The following is an 11,878-nucleotide window of genomic DNA, read 5'->3' as shown; positions in this document are numbered from 1 at the left end:
GAGGGCAGGGTTAGATGGGATTTAGGAAGAAATTCTTCCTTGTGAGGGTGGTGAGGCCCTGGCACGGGTTTCCCAGAGAAGCTGGGGCTACCCCATTCCTGGAAGCATCCAAGGCCAGGTTGGATGGAGCTTGGAGCACCCTGGGATAGTGGAAGGTGTCCCTGGCCATGGAAGGTGGTGGAACTGGATTATCCTTAAGGTCCCTTCCAGCCCAGACCATTCTGTGATTGTTTGCTGCTGGTCTCAGGATAGGAGAGGTGACATCAGGTTTGTATGCCCTCTGCAGACCGTGCTGGCCCACAGATGGGGGCCTTGTCAGGACTCCCTGGAGAAGTCTCTCTGTACCGCTGATATTGGCTGTGAGCTCACTCTGATGCCTGTCACCACATGAGGGTGCCAGTGCTGTTCACCTGCCACGATTTCCTGCTCTAGCAATAAACTCCAAGGTGCAGATGGGGCTGTTCCCTGGGCTCAGGACAATTTTGGGGTACATCCCTATCTCAGGGATACTTGTGTGGGTCTGTGTTGCTCCTGTGAGAGAGTGTGGGGCATTTGGTGTGGTGCGAGGTGGGGGGGAGGCAGGCAGTGTCCTGGGGGTATGCAGAGATGCAGAGACCCTCTGCTTCTCCAGACATGTCCCTCTGTGGGCACAGCATACCAGAAATGTCTTCAGGGCAGGTAGACGGTGGTTTCCATTTCAATGAAATCCATCACCGAGGGATTCAGCAGCCAAGTGCTTGCTGATGCAGTTGAGCTACCACTACCACGGCTTGGCTTGTCCAGCTGTGAAATGGGGAGGTGGACCCTAAGCTCTTGGGCAAACACAGAATGTGTGGGGGTTTATAGATAGCTGCTGCTCTCAGAGATTTGGATTTGTGTTTTGTTTGCCTTTTATTCAAACTGAAGTAAAAAAAAAAGACAATCTCTCTGGTAGGAAAAGTGAACATAAGGTCTGTCTGGATAAAGGGGAAGCCCTTCTTTTGTACAATATCTTAGCGGGTGGAGCATCCTCCCCGAGGAAAGGGGAAAGCTGGGTTTGATCCTTGTTTCTGCCGGAGGGGAGGTGCAAACCTCAGGCCACACAAGACCCCAGAGAGCACCGTAAACAACAGGCTGCAAGCATGTCTGGTGCGAAGAGTTTTTCTTGCTCTTTCCTGTTATTTTAAATAATTAATGACTTGATGGAGCAGGGAGTGGAGAAGGCAGGTGTCCCGTCTCCCTGGAGAGCAGTCTGTGCACCCGGCAAGACAGAGTCTTGCTCTTTCGCGATGAATATTTAAGTGTCTTCAGACAAACTGGAACGGCGCCAGCAGGAATGACTGAGAAAGGCTGAGCCCTTCCCATTGGGTATCCTAGTGCCTGGGGGCTGAAGAAACAACGCTGAATAGGGCAGGGGAAAATCCCTGCTTGCATGGACTATGGAGGTACCGTGCATCCCAGCCTTAGGTGGGACCCCTGGCTCTTGCTAGCCTTTTGTTATGCTGTAAGAGATTCTTGGATGGAAAGCTGTCTGGATTTAACCTGCCACTGTTATAATGTCATTGTCTTCCAGAACTTGAATCAGCCAGGACTCATCACCCACAGCTCTTCTGCGGGTTAATGCTGATCTCGGAGGAGAAATAGAGCAGATGCACTGAGAGTTCGCATCTGTTTGTGAGCTTGGATGTTTCCAGCAGGCAGAAAAAAAGGCAATGTAGGCAGTTCCTTCTGTCCTTCCCAAAGTGGTATGTGTTCAGGGGTGGAAGGGACCAAGACTTTCTGCTGATACTAAGTACAGAATGCTGCGACGATTTATTAATGACACTGAACACTTGCCTAGCAATCCATTTATTAGCTTACAGACCTAAGAGAGCTCTTGGATTTTTCCACTAATGTTGTAGCATAAAGAATGACAGGGGAGGTGGTAATTTGAGCCCTTTTTGTAATATATTCCAGACATTGACCCCATCTTCAGAATGGTGTTAAAAATCTTTGACTTTATTTCACTTGAAGAATAACTTTAGCTGAGCCAGCTTTGTGCTCTTTCTCACTTAGAAGTGAAGCTCTCTGACAGAGGATTTTGTGCTCTTATCTTGCATGCACAATTTTTATGTACTTCTTTAGGATAATCATTATTTTCAATCACTTTCAAAAATCACGAGCCAGGCTGCTTAAATCCATGTTATTTTAAAATGTGCCTCTGTTAGTTCCCTGGTTTAGTTGTATACACTGTGATTTTCAAGCCAGTCAGATTTGCAGTTAGCCATGTAATACAACCCACAAACCAGTATGTGTTTATGCAGAAACAGTTGCTTACCTAGAGGTTTAGCGAATTGGACTTTAATTTATAATCTTCCTTTGGAAGCAAAACTGGAAGGTGACTCCTGCCTGCAACTGCCTGTAGTTTGGGAAGTCAAGCTTCTGCTTCCCTGGAGCTGCCCACGGCAGGGGAGCCTGGCTTGAGGAACAGCCTCCATCCTTGGAGGATTGTCTTTTCTGGCATATGCTGCCACAGACAGGAAATCGAATATTGCATGGGAGAGGGGATGACCACGTTCCTCTTTCAGTGCCGATGGACTGTTTTTATGTGACAGGGTGTCAAAACAGCCCCATGTGCTAAGATAGCAACTGTGGGCTGTGCCTGGCAGCACCTGAACCAGATCTTTGGGCACTGGTACACGGCTGCCACTGATGATGTGAGGAGTTGTATGTTTGTGCCTCTTTATGTCCCTGCTATGGGTATATGAAAGGGACCAACCCTGCCATTTCTGTGCTCTTTCAGATATATCCCATTAGAATGGAATACACGTTACAGCTCTGGCTGCATGGCTTCATGTGTGGCTCCAGCTTATTTATTTTTTGTCTGGGTTTGGCTTCTAGTTGTTCTGTAGACTAGGTTATTTTTGGTGCTTTCTTTGATAACTGTTCCTGTGACATGCTGCGGAGCCAGAACTCCTCTGGGAACATCCCAGAAATGCACACAAACATCAGCCCTGTAGCTTCTAATGCTCAACATATGGAGCTTTCAGAAGGCCTGGACACTTCACGGGACTCCACAAACCCACTCTGGAAGCCTGAGAAGGGTTCCAGCAATTTCCTCAAAGGCTGCATTCATTTCCTTGCAAGGCTTCCACAGAGGAACAGCTTGTTAGAGGGACCTGTGGAGCTTGGAAGCTTTGCCAATAATAATTCAGGCCCAATTCTGAAGTCAAATATTTAGCTAAACAGAGACTGTCTGATGACTGGATTAAACACAGACTGCATCTGAGTGAGCTCGACACTTCAGGTTTTTGTCAGTGTCCATTTCACAAGTCTGTAATTCCATTTTTCCTGTCTTCCGAGACTCTGTCATGCTGTGTAGTGTTTCAGACAGCACAGAATAAGGTATTTCAGCAGAGCTGTTGCTCCTAGCTCAGGAAGCAGCCTGAATCACAAAGTGACGTTCTTTGCTTCAGGTTTAGGAATAATCCAGTATTATGAGACTGGGAGGAAATCATGTTAGAGAAACTGAAGGGTTTGTTTGTTGGTAAGGAAAAGTCTCAAGGAGCCAGGGGATTGGTGAGTGAGCCTTGCCAGTGTGCTGCATGGTGCTGACACAGATAGCTCACAGATAGCTAACAGCAACTGGACGTTTCAGCTGGTGATTTGGCATTTCCCTCTCCTGTCACTCTCACTTCCCAAAGCCTATAGGCCTTTAAATCGCTTGTAAAGATAAATGAGCTTAAGCTTCTATGTAGCTTTGAAAGTGAAGCTTACATGTAATTAGCACTGTGACGGGGGTTGCTCCTGACGGTCAGGCCACTCCTGTTGATCCCTGACCTCCACACAGAGCTTACTGACATGAGTCCAGTACATCTTCCAACTCGGTGTAGTCTCCTTCCAGCTGTGGAGAATTGGGCTCACATCTATCCTGCAGGAATACATGAGAGGCAAAAAAATACCTCTCCAGTATCTTTTATACCTGAATGATATTTTAGAAATAACTGTAGGAGAAACAATTTGTTATTTCTGTGATGCTTGGCTGAGGGAGGTCTATACGAGCTCATCATGTTCACACTCTCTTAGTGTCTGAGTACCAGTGACCAGTAGCTGGGAGATTACTGGTTTGACAGTCTGTGTCTCATGGTGATGATCAGGTCACAGTGGTCATTCTGGCTGTGCTTTGAACTCTTTGCCTTACTGAAATCATGGAACCTGGTCTTTCAAAGCCAGGAATGTAACACTAGTGTGGTCTTAAAACATCTACTGTGTGACCAAAAGCAAATGTAGCAGGGAAGGATCTAAAGGCAAAATATTTTTTCTTGAATTTAAGAAGAGAAATGGCATGATGGAGCTGGAGTCTCAGCCCTCCCTGGTTTGAATGTGATGGTTAACTGAGCAAGTGTTTGGTTATGGGAGGTGGGAAAGGTTGCCTTGTATAAACCAAGCAATATTCGGGACACTGAATCCTAATCCCCTCACTGACATGCCTGCAGGCAATGTTTTTATTCTCACTTTACTGCTTGCCTAAAAAGAGGGAGGATCCTCTGCTTCCTGGGCCTCTGAGGACCATCTGGCTCCTAAAGACAATCTCTCCCTATTCTTTTCAAGACAAAAGTGAACCTGCAATGTAGGATCTTTTAACCATAAACCCGAAGTGCTGAAACCTACTTCCAGAGGCACAGCCCTGAGCTGCTCTTATGCCATGCTGAAGGACTCAGTGCAAATCTTGAAGTGAAATTGTATTTGAGGATTTAATAAAAGCAAAGTGGAAGCAAAGGGTTGCTCAGTGATGCCATTGCTCCCTTCTAATCTGACCCCATGGAAAACCATGGAGTCCAACAGGAGCAGGCGAGTACAGTGAAGCTTTGGAAGTGTTTCATTTCTGTCTCTCAGCAATTTTCTTCCAGAGCCCAAAACATCTGTCTCTGCCTCCAGCCACATGCAAGTGCACCGAGAGTGTTTTGTTCCAAGCCTAATGAGTAATTTTATGGTCTTGGAATTGGAGGCAGGGAGGAGGGGGCTGGGACAGCAGCCGGAGTCGTGTTCTACAAGGAGCTCTGCTGATGTCAAATTGTAGCCTGATGATTTTTATTTTACTGCAGCCCACCAGGCTTCTCTTTAAAGTCCTCTGCTAGAGTTGCTGGTGATCAGTGCAGAAACAGCTCTGACATGGGCTTCTGCATTCCCAGGGCTTCTTCACTGCTGGGCACAACAAGCAACATGGAAAATAATGACATCAGTGGAGAGGAGGTGGGGGAGCTCAGCTGGGCGTCAGCTCGGCTCTGTGTGTGGAGAGAGCACACGTGAATGCAGAAAGCGCACTTTGCCTATCCTGCCTCCGGCTTCAGTGCTCAGGAGGGATGAGGGAACAAACAACCCCGGGCAGATGTGTCATCACATCTCTCAAGTGTCGAGCAGATGGTGCTGAGATGTGATACACGTGGTCTGAGAACAGGTATAGAATGAACTGATTCAAACTGTCACTGGTCTCAGCAGTGTTTTTAAAACCCCAGCCTTCTCTTTGAAAAGGACAGGGTTATCTGTAGAGAGAGATAATCTGTACACAGCACAGGAAACACAAGGCAGATGTTGTCATATGTTTATCATATATTCCACCACAGGGTCTTCCTTTGGGATGGGTTTGCAGATCCTAGGCCCCAGAGCAGGACTTGCACATGGAGGGACCATGATGTGTTTATCCGGGGTCGATTATACAGAGCTCTTCCTCCACCTGCCCAAGTTCTCTTGGTCTGAAAAGCAAGTCTATATTCACTCACTGTGACTCAGCCATAGAGTCTGACTCATTTTCTTGCTGTTACTCATAGAAAGGAAAAGCCGAATGGCAACCAGTCTGTGCCTGTAGCCACCTGTAATTCTTCAGCTTTCTGCTGTTACTCTCTGGACGAGTTTCTGTCTATCGACACTAACACACTTATCCTGCTGAAGCTTTTAATACTTCTTTCTACAGAGGAAGACTGATTAGAAAATAAAATTTTCTACCGCTAAAGTGAAGAGGAAGCGTGCTGAATCTCCATGGCTGCTTGTGGAGTTCCTGAAATGGGACTATTTCAAGTGGACACTTCACAAAGGTAGCAACAGGATGGGACCAGATGGAGCAACTACCAGGCAGAACTGGGAGCAGCTGCAGAATTGCTGCAGCTCCTTAGCTGACCTCTGTGGTCTGGAGGAGGTTGCTGGTGGTCTGTCTCTTTAAGGTGCTCGATGCTAGGAGATCCTGCTTCCAGCAACGATGACTTGCTGGTCACCAGAAATCTGTCTCATGCACTCTCTTGGCTGGACTCCCCACTGCAATGGAAGGATTTGAGGTGCTTGGGGTTCTGTGGGCTGCCAGTCCTCAAAGAAAGGGATGGTGTTTTACTCTGTGTAAGCCTCTGTTGCACTGCCAGTTCAGGAGTCTCTGCTCACTTCAGACCTGGCTGTTGCTCACTTGCACATATTTTGTCCGCTCATCAGGGTGAAGGGAAACACCAGGCCCTGGTTCCTTCTCTTGCAGTGTGATAGGTGGCTTATTCTGCACTAGAGACCGCAGGAGCATGAGTCAGAGTAGAAGACCTCACCCAAAAGAAGCTTTAGCTGTGAGGTGGGAATTGGTGCCTGCCACTATAGCTGGGCCAAATCCAGCCTTTCCCATTTCAGCTTCATTCCGTGTAAAAACTGCACAGGAGAGCACAGTGCAAAGCTCCAGGTGGGTGGGCTGTCCAGAGGACAAGGACATATCCTGGGTATGGAGCAGGGCTGTGTTAGAGCTCAGGCAGTTTCCTCTTGGTTGTGGGAGGTTGAGGTTCAAGTCACCAGGCTGAGTCTTCTAGAGGGGAACTTAAACCCAGCTCTCCCTTCTCAGCAGTCTGCTGCTGGGTGAGAGGCCACCATGGGGTTCTGCTCTTTCATCATTCTCCTGGATCCCATCTTAAAGTGTTTTGATAAGAATTGTTCCACAGACTCTCAAATGAAAAGCTGGGATTTTGGTTATTTTCTGGTGGAAAAATATTTGATTGGAAATATTCCTTGGCATGCTTTCAGCTGGCACACTGCCTGCCCCTTTCTGAAAAAATGGCTCATTTTGAGTGCAAATGCTTCTTGTGAGGGTGGTTTTTTGGTTGCAATCCCTCACTTGGGTTTCTTTTTGCCTCAAGCAGATGATAGGAGCTGGCCTCTTGTTACATGGCACTGAAGTGACCTCCTGGGGCTGCCTGTGTGTCCTGCTACCCTTCATGGCAGAGCGTGGCTGAGTGAGGCTGGAGTAGTTCTTTAGCATGTAGGGAGCAGGCACTGCCCTGCTGCTCCTGGCTGTTTGCTCTTAATACCTGCCACCGCCCCCGGCTCTGGCAGCCGTATTTGCAAAAAGCTCTGCAGGCAGTGGAAGTGAGCTGGTTTCTTCATGACAATGTAGTTATCCTTTTAAGGGAAAATTCCCTCTGGGAGCCAACCCTCAATTACCTCCTGCTCCAGTGCCTTCTTGCTAGAGATGGCTTGTAACACAGCTGAGTTACAGCCACAGGAACTCAGCTGAGTGCCCAATCACTAGGAAAAAAAAAAAATTCTGTTGGCCTCTGTTTTTTGCTGAATCTAGAAACTGGGGTCAGAACCCAATGGCTGGCTCTCCTCATCAGTGCATTTGTGCAGAACCAATCTGTGGATGCTGCATCTTCAAACCCAGATGCCACCTATTCCCATGGTGTTTATGGTGTGCGCAGACCCCTGTGTGCGTGTTCTTACCTAAAGCAGTTTGTTGCAATATTTGGGAGCTCTAGGTAGGACAGGACTGGTGATAATTAGCCAATGCAAGTATCTGCTAAATGCCTGGGAACTGAGGTAGGCAGTGGCTGCATTTCAATTTGCTGTTTTTCACTGTGGTGAATGGGAAGGGCCCTCCAAAGGTCCTGATTTGAAAGCTGAAAAATTCCTTCTATTCTGCTGACATGTTTCATAGTTCACAGGAAGGATGTCTAACCAGGATGGGGCTGCTGTGGATGTTGCCCTCTGCCTCTGTCTCAATGAGCAGCAGAAACAGGAACTGTAGAGAACAGCCTGTGCTCTTTCTATTCTATAGGAATGGTGGCCTTGGCTGCAAGCCCCAAATTAACATCTCTCGTGTTTAGTGCTGAAAATAGTTTAATTCCAAACAAGCAGCTTAGTAGAAGAACATTACATTCTTGAATGCAAACCTGTCACAGGAATGAGACCAGACTCCTTACAGATGTTTTAGTTTTCGGGATTCCTTTTGATGTCTAGAGATTTACTGGGATTGTGTGGGCATTTTCTCTCATTTAAAAAAACAGCCCTGTACCTGTGCAACTACTGTTGGCTTGAGACAAAATAAACAGACCACAGATCGTGGCATGATTGGATCATCTGAGAATGAAACAATGCCCCTTTGAGGAGCAGAGGAGCCAGGCTGGAACCTTGTGCCTCATTTTGAATGAAATGGACAGGAATCCCACTTTGTCTGCCCAGGTCAGACTCAAAAACCTTTCACATCTTCTCAGTTTTCCCAAGGGTTTAAATTCTCTTCCCTTTATCTAGAGCAAGGAAAAACATTAAAAAATTTTTAAAACTTTTGTGAGCAAACAAGAGGCAATCACACAAGCACCATCAAAATATGTAATTTCATATTTTTAAAAATGCTTGGGTTAGTTACTTTAAAAATTGTAAATCAAAGTGTTGAAATTGTGTTTTCAAGCTGCAGAGCAAAATTGTCTCCTTTTGAAATGTCAACTTCTCAAAATTTTTTTTGGTACAGTTTTTTAAACCAGCACACCTTTCCTTATCTGCAGTCCTCTGATAACAGCCTTGCATTGCTGTTTTGACCTGAAAATGTTTCACCAGAAAATTTCTCACCAGCAACTCCCACCAGGCCCTGATTCCACCCTTGAAGGTGGGTGGTTTTGAATGCACCTGGATAGAAGAGCAGAAGTGTGGCTAAGCTGAGAGCAGTCCTGCCCTTTGAATACATGACTGTTGTTTGCATTGGTGGCCTTTCACAAGTTCATTAGCTCTTGGCCATGGAAAACAAGTGGAGTATATTTGCCTTGCTCAGGAAATTCAACCCATGCTGTTGAAAATTCAGCGTTGCTCCAGAGAAAGAGCCCATCAGAAGCTCTGTGGTTGGACAGGAAGGTTATCCATGGGCTGGGGTATCTCCTGTGATCTCCCATATAACATCTGGCCATGTTTTTTCCTTTGAGCTTCATTTTCCCCTCACCACCATCTCTTGCAAAGCTGTACAATACATGAAGAACTGGGCAGTGCTTTGCTGTCATGGTGATGTGGTCTAAACAAACCCAGAAGATTTTGCCAGAATTTCAAAACTCACTTCTTGTTGCGGATGAAATAGCAGAGGAACTTGCAGTTTTGTTTGCCCAGTTAGTCATGCTGGCTTGTGTATCTGTTGGACTTTTGGAGATCTTCTTGTGTTTTATCAGGTTCAGTGATAAATGCCCCAGTGTGCGGTGGTGTGCTAGATAACTTGTACGTAAAACAGATTAGCATTTGTCCTCTAAGAAACATTTCTTTCTGTGCAAGGCACGTTTCTCTGGAAGGAAAAATATCTTTCCTCCAAAACTAGAGTTTTTGTGGAAAGGGAAGGGAAAAATATTAATATAGTAAAGACCTTTGCAAGCATCTGAAACTATTTAGAGACCAAGAGAGAATTAAATGTTTCAATAAAGGGTAAAGGAAAGTCAGTAATCAGCATTCAAATATCCTGATTTCTGGATATGCCCTGCTGTGTTGTTCTGTGGGGAAGGAGAGTTTGAATCTGTTTGCATTGCATAAATGTCATATCCTTGCCCATGAATGACAGCTAGTACTTGGCATTGCATTCCCATGTCTTGCCCTCTTCCTTCCTCTGACCTCCTCTCCTGATAGTCTCTGCTCCAGATGGCTTTGTCTTTTTCTCCAGAACATCTCCAAAATAGTTCAAGTTCTTATTTCTTGTTTTAAATGAACAATATTGGCGATATAACAGATGTATACAGTATTTTCATAGTATGTCTTATCCTATGGGCTGGGAATACAAATCCTTTAAGTGTCATATTGCCCAAAACAAGCAGGATTTGGAGGTCCATTCCAATCCCTGCTAAGGGTTAGAAAAGTCATCAAAGGACAAATTCTCAGAATTGGATATTTTTGTTTGTTTGGTCTTTTTGCGGACATCTGATATTCTGGTTATTTAATGTTTATTGCAAAATGTCACTAGTTCACCAACTAAAAATAAAAGTATCTGCTGCAGGAGAATGAGTTTGGAGCCCACCTCTTCAATGCTCTGTGCCTTTGCCTTCATTCTGCAGGGTGAGAAGCTCCATCATCTCTCCTGGTTTCACCACAAGGCAAAATTAATTCATGGCCATAAAACACCTTTAGGTCTTTGTACTGGAAGATTCTATAAAAGAACCACCAAGAGAGGTAGTTTTAGCTTTGAACATTTTGATTCCTTTGATTAATTTATTTTGAGCTAATAATTTTTAAATTAATTTCCTGACTTTGAAGAATGACCATGTTCCAAAGCACAAACTTATCCTTCATGGGTGTGGGGTGGAAATAGGAAATGTAAAATTGGAGATTGTAGACGCAGGGGATGTAGAAACTGGATTGTAACTCTGGTAAAGGTGGGAGTAAGGATTTTCCTGGCAGCAGCACAACTAAAACTTGTGGAAAGTTTCTATCAACACAGCATTGAGCTTTCTAGAGATCAGTTGTTCTGGCAGAGAAGAGGCATGAGATGGAAAAGTAGGGAGAGATGAGAACTGAAATCTGGAGCAGAAGAAGAGGATCCATTTTGGGAGAGCAGGCCAGGCTATGGAGGTGTGAGCAGGGTCTGCAGGGACACCACATTTATCATCTCACAACTCCTCAGAGGGAGGGAAGCCAGGGTTAAAGACCTGAGTAGCCTGTGAGGTTTATCATTCCCTGAGTCTGTTAATGTTCTGTAACATCACCTACCAGTGGTTGTCACAGGAATGTGGTGGGTTGCTTAGCTGTGAGGTAAGGCACTAGAACACAGTGACTAAGTTTCCTGGAATAAATTAAGCACTGGCTTTTTGAAGTGTGTGAATTTTCACAGCATAACAAAACAGTGATCTCCATTCTCTAAACGCTGGGGGTACCTTTCATGTCTATGAATTTTCTGACTCTTAAACTGGAAAGGGGAAATGTTGGAGAGCTTCACTGTTGATGACTCATGTTTAAGATAAAACACGCATTTTTTAATAGCAAGAATAATTAGTCATCAGTGTAGGCTAGCTCAGGCTGTAGTAAATCTTTTGGACCCCTGGGACTGGAAGAGATCTTTCCGCTCCTTTTCAATTGCAAATTACTGAGTTCTGTAGGATCACAATAAGGAATCTAGGACCTGCATTGTCTATTTCAGAGTCTATTGCACAAGACAGTCTCTTCGAACCAGTAACCCATGACTATCCATTGAATTAAGAGCAAGTCAGGCAAATGATTCATATGCCAATACTATGTATGTTTGCTTTTGCACTTTTTTTTCATTTTTTATTGTTTCACATAGTGCTAGACATTTCCCTTCCTTACCAACACCAATTTCAGGCCAAAATGTGATGTGTTGTGTGTTTTCTTAATAAGGGAAGAAGAGAGTCCCTTTCCCTACAGCGTATCTGTAGAAATCACCCGTCTTGGAGATTCCTTTGAGGAACAGCCCCCTTCCCAACAAGGGGTTAGAGGGTTTGCTAACCACAATTTTTCACCCAAATGAATGTTCTTATTGTGTAACAGGATGGCACGTACACTTGCATTCTTTCCCTGCTTCCTCGTAACTTTTGAACCTACTGACCAATTTTGGACCAGTTATTGCAGAAGGGAAGCAGTCACTGTGCCACCAGCTTCTCTTGCTGCAGCTTCCTGCCATCTGGGCAGAGGAACAAGGCTCTGGTGT

General features: G+C 45.3%; 1 long non-coding RNA gene across 1 annotated transcript in view; it reads left to right on the top strand.

The window, feature by feature from the left end:
* The window catches only part of LOC109143425, a 34,513-nt gene that overhangs the window by 1,320 nt on the left and 21,315 nt on the right, over window positions 1–11,878 (top strand). The window lies entirely within an intron of this gene.

The sequence above is a fragment of the Corvus cornix genome, chromosome 10, assembly GCF_000738735.6.
Source record: "Corvus cornix cornix isolate S_Up_H32 chromosome 10, ASM73873v5, whole genome shotgun sequence".
In the NCBI taxonomy this organism is placed as follows: domain Eukaryota; kingdom Metazoa; phylum Chordata; class Aves; order Passeriformes; family Corvidae; genus Corvus; species Corvus cornix.
Note: the sequence above shows the minus strand (reverse complement) of the source record. Positions and strands in the feature narration are given on the sequence as shown.